Source organism: Pan troglodytes, chromosome 20 (assembly GCF_028858775.2).
Source record: "Pan troglodytes isolate AG18354 chromosome 20, NHGRI_mPanTro3-v2.0_pri, whole genome shotgun sequence".
Classification (NCBI taxonomy): Eukaryota; Metazoa; Chordata; class Mammalia; order Primates; family Hominidae; genus Pan; species Pan troglodytes.
Genome location: NC_072418.2, coordinates 60,177,554 through 60,183,615, shown reverse-complemented (window position 1 = coordinate 60,183,615; position 6,062 = coordinate 60,177,554).

Below are 6,062 nucleotides of genomic sequence, written 5' to 3'. Positions count from 1 at the left end.
GAGCTCAAGACCAGCTTGAGCAACATAGGGAGACTACCAAAAAAAAAAAAAATTTTTTTTTTAAATAAGCTGAGTGTGCTGGCGCACACCTGTGGTCCCAGAAGGCTGTGGCAGGAGGATCGCTTGAGGACAGGAGTTTGAGAACAGTCTGGGCGACAGAGCGAGACCTCATTGGTACCAAAAAAAAAAAAAAAAAGAAAGAAAAGAAAAAAAATAGAGCGCGGTGGCTCATGCCTGTACTCCCAGCACTTTGGGAGGCCGAGGCGGGTAGATCACGAGATCAGGAGATCGAGACCATCCTGGCTAACACGATGAAACCCCGTCTTTACTAAAAATGCAAAAAATTAGCCGGGCGTGGTGGCTGGCGCCTGTAGTCCCAGCTACTTGGGAGGCTGAGGCAGGAGAATGATGTGAACCCGGGAGGCGGAACTTGCAGTGAGCCGAGATCCTGCCACTGCACTCCAGCCTGGGCGACAGAGTGAGACTCCGTCTCTCTCTCTCTCTCTATGTATATATACATATATACACATATATAATATATATTTATATATACATATATACATATATACATATATGTATAGTATATATATTTACATATACATATATATTTACATATACATATATACATATATGTATATATTTATATATACATATATACATATATGTATATATTTATATATACATATATACATATATATTTATATATATACACATATATACATATATATTTATATACACATATATACATATATTTATATATATACACATATATACATATATTTATATATACATATATACATATATATTTATATATACATATATACATATATATATACATATATACATATATATGTATATATGTATATATGTACATATATTTATATATATGTACATATGTACATATATATTTATATATGTATATATGTACATATGTACATATATATTTATATATGTACATATGTACATATATATTCATATATGTACATATGTACATATATGTATATATGTATATATGTACATATGTACATATATGTATATATGTACATATGTACATATATGTATATATGTACATATGTACATATATGTATATATGTACATATATACATATATGTATATATGTACGTATATACATATATGTATATATGTACGTATATATGTACATATATACGTATATATGTACATATATGTACATATAAATATATGTATATATGTACATATATACATATATGTACATATGTACATATGTACATATATACGTACATATATATGTACATATAAATATATATGTATATATGTACACATATACATATATGTACATATGTATATATGTACACATATACACATATATGTACATATGTATATATGTACACATATACACATATATGTACATATGTATATATGTACACATATACACATATATGTACATATGTGTATATGTACACATATACACACATATGTATATATGTGTATATATGTACACACACATATGTATATATGTGTATATATGTACACACACATATGTATATATGTGTATATATGTACACACACATATGTATATATGTGTATATATGTACATATATACACATATATGTATATATGTGTATATGTACATATATACACATATATGTGTATATGTACACATATATATGTATATGTATATACTATATGTACATATATACATATAGTATATACATATATACATATAGTATATATACATATATACGTATATACGTATATATACATATTGTATATATACGTATATACGTATATATGTATATATATGTATATATACATATATACGTATATACGTATATATACATATATATGTATATATGTATATATACGTATATACGTATATATGTATATATAATACATATATATGTGTATATATGTATATATACCTATATATGTATATATAGGTATATATACATATATATGTATATATAGGTATATATACATATATACATATATGTATATATATTTATATATAAACATATAAATATATATGTATATCTATATATGTGTATATATGTATATATGTATATATGTATATATATGTATATATGTATATATGTATATATATATGTATATATATGTATATATATGTATATATGTATATATATGTGTATATATATATTTTTTGAGACAGGGTCTCGCTCTGTTGCTCAGGCCATAGTGCAGTGGCGCGATCACAGCTCACTGCAGCCTCAAACTCCATGGTTCAAGTGATCCTCCCACCTCAGCCACCCAAGTAGCTGGGACTGCAGGCACGCACCACCACGTCCAGCAAATTGAGGGTTTTTTTGTTTTGTTTTGTAGTTTTTGTAGTCAGAGTTTCACCATGCTGCCCAGGCTGGTCTTGAACTCCTGTGCTCAAGTGATCCACTCACCTTGGCCTCCCAAAGTGCTGGGATTACAGGCATAAGCCACCGCATCCAGCCTGCTCAAAAAAAAATTTTAATTAGCTGAGCATCGTGGCACACCCCTGTAATTCCAGTTACTCAGGAGGCTGAGATGGGAGGATCTCTTGAGCCCAGGAGGTCGAGGCTGCAATGACCTGTAATTGCACCACTGCACTCCAGTCTGGGCAATAGAGCAAGACCCTGTCCAGCTGGGACACGTTGCAAATGCACTGTCTCTCTTGGGCCTTCTTTGGCCAAGCTTGGTCTTCCCATGGTCCAGCAACTTTTGCTTTAGGTATTGGCTGAGAGCCCTGGTAGAGTAGATTTGACATTCCTTGACGTGGGGAGTCTTGGACTGGGTGAGCTCATGACTCCAACTTTAAGCATGATCAGTTTGAAATGCCTGTATGACCACAAAGTGTCTGTGTCACAGCAATTCAATCTCTGACTGAATATTGGGAGAGAAGTTGTGCCTGGACATAAAACTTTGGAAGTTTTTGGCAAACACTGTTATTTCAAGTTATGATACTGGACAAGACCATGAAAAAAAATGAGCATAGATGGAGAAAGGAATGGAAAGAGGTGAACATTGTTAAACAAAAATTACAGGAGGCCATTGTTTTGGAGCTCCTACAGCAGGCCTCACTGACCAAATCAAAATGGCGTCTCTCATACTAAATGTCATCTAATCAAACTGAAGTTTTAAGGAAGCAGACAGATACCAGTTTTTCCTAAAAGCAGATTTCAGTCTACCTGAATTAGTGAAATTAGGAAGTCCCCTCTGCTTTAACCCTTAGAAAAACTAATCTGTTAACCAATCGGCTTTTTTTTTCTATTGTTCTATTTTTTGTTCCCACCTTACAAAACCCACTGTTCTGCCATTGCCCAGTGGGAACTCTAATTTCTATTGTGTAGAACAGAGATTGCCTCAATTCATGAATCACAAACAAAAGTCAATTAGATCTAAAACTAAATTTGTTGTAATTTTGGCCTTTTGACAACCCTGAACTAACTGGTTGCAAACAAGAAAGCAACAAAGTCATGTTAGGGTCATAACAATCTTTTAAGAATTATACAGGCCGAGTGCAGTGGCTCACAGCTGTAATCCCAACACTTTGGGAGGTAAAGGCGGGTGGATCACCTGAGGTCAGGTGTTTGAGACCAGCCTGGCCAACATGGTGAAACCCCGTCTCTACTAAAAATACAAAAATTAGCTGGGCATGGTGGCGGGTGCCTGTAATCCCAGCTACTTGGGAGGCTGAGGCAGGAGACTCGCTTGAATCTGGGAGGTGGAGACGGCAGTGGGCCGAGATCAGGCCAGAGAGCAAGATTCCGTCTCAAAAAAAAAAAAATCATATTATACAAAACCTTAGTAGTCTCCGTTGGTGACTGTTTTTTTTCTTCTCATGACTATGAAGTTTAGAGAATAAAATCCAGCTTTCAATGATTTGACAATACATATGGTTATGAAAATGGAAACAGGGTGTGCAGAAAATGCCCTCCAGAGATTTGAAAGTGGAGAAAGTATCATGACAGGATGTTAACTGGGTGGAAATGTAGATGGAATCAATTTCCTAGAAGGTATTATTTGTAAAATGAGATTATTGAGAAATGTTGCTTAGTGTGCAAGCTGTTAACACTGTTACTCATCATTGACAATACTATTTTGCCCAATTTAGAAGAGAGGAATAATTCTCCTTTCCATATGTGTATGACCCTTAGGGTTAAATCAGTTTTCGCTTTGGATGCAGAACAGATATTAAAGTTAGTATATTTATATTCCATCATAGAATGTCTGGAATCAGTGCTGCTGAAGAAAGCTATGTAGATATTGGTGACAATTTTTTTTTTTGAGACAGAGTCTCACTTTGTTGCCCAGGCTGGAGTACAGTGGCGCAATGTCGGCTCCCTGCAACCTCCACCTCCCAGGTTCAAGTGATTCTCGTGCCTCAGCCTCGCGAGTAGCTGGGATTACAGCCACCATGGCCAGCTAATTTTTGTATTTTTCAGTCAAGACGGGTTTTTACCATGTTGATCAGGCTGGTCTCGAACTCCTGACCTCAAATGTTTATCTGCCTGCCTCAGCCTCCCAAATTGCTGGGATTGCAGGTGTGAGCCACTACGCCCGGCCTGGGGACACTTTTAAATCCCTCATGTAAAGCATGACAGAGTTTTCATTATTTAAACATATATCATCTGGTGATCAGTGCTGAGGCCCTAGTGATTTTTCTATCCTTACCTGCCAAAAATGTGCCCAGTGATGTGTTTATCCAGCACCTAAAATGTGTAAGAGTTTATATGTGTGAACCAGTTAATTTATTAGGAATTGCCAAGTGTTTAAAATGTTAATTCAGGAAAACTGATAGGATGAAGCAAAGCATATAGAGGTAAGCACTGTGTCTCCTCATGCAGGTAAAAGAAAGAAAAAACAAAAAAGAGAGGTAAATACTGAAAGTGCAGGTTAAAAACCATGAACCAACGTCTTGGAGTATTTAACTTATAGATCTGCAATAGTGGGAGCTGTTCATCTGAGTGAAGTGGCCGAATTATTTATGCTTACGTAGTGGGTCTGGTCATAGCAGAAATCATGCCTGCAACTGCTGGATATTTCACAATGAGGAGACTTTGTAGAATATAATGATAGGAGTAACATTAACAAGGCAAACTCCATATAAAGTGCTTAACAACTAAAGTTAGGAGAAATACTGGTGTAACTGACTGCATTGATCAAAAAACATTTGAGCTTACAGCTGAGGAGTCTAGATGCTTACTGTGGTAGTCAGTTTATAATGGGTGCAGGGAGCAGCTGCCACATGAAGCTGTCACAGAAGGTTACAGAAGGCTGGAAGGCCACTCCCCAAATTGCAGCATGCAGTAATTTCAGAAGAGGTGATGTTACATTTATTATGAGGAATGACTTATTCTAATGTCATCAGAGTGTGACACAACACAGAGGTGCTAGTGTATTCATTTGAGAATTGGGTTGTACTGACGTGCAGTGAAACATTTTATTTCTGAGACAGCAGCATATTGATGTCCATAAAAAGAGAGTGGACCTTTGGGTTGATGACAGTCCTGTTTTACAAATGGCATACTCCTGAAAACATGGAGAATAGTAAGTTGGATCAAGGAGCCACAGTGATAGGTGGCAGGTTATATACCCTCAGAGAATTTATCTGCAGAAAGTAGACAAGAGTTTTCTTTCTTTTCTTTTGAGATGGTGTCTCACTCTGTCTCCCATGCTGGACTCCAATGGCACAATCTCAGCTCACTGTAGCCTCTGCCTCCCAGGTTCAAGCAATTCTCATGTCTCAGCCTCACAAGTAGGTGGGATTATAGGTGCCCGCCACAACGCCCAGCTAATTTTTGTATTTTTAGAAGAGACAGCGTTTTACCGTGTTGGCCAGGCTGGCCTCGAACTCCTGAACTCAAGTGTTGCGCCTGCCTTGGCCTTCCAAAGTGCTGGAATTACAGGCGTGAGCCACCGTGCCTGACCTGAAAGTAGGCAAGAGTTTTCAAGAAGAATGAAGTCACCATCTCCCGAGGTGGAAGGTGGGGGTAGCAGGGAGAACAACCTTGGGCAGCTCTCATAGGAAAGAGTTCCCACAAGAAATAAAGATTCTACCCAGTCACATAATAACTCACACAACTATGAAGAGC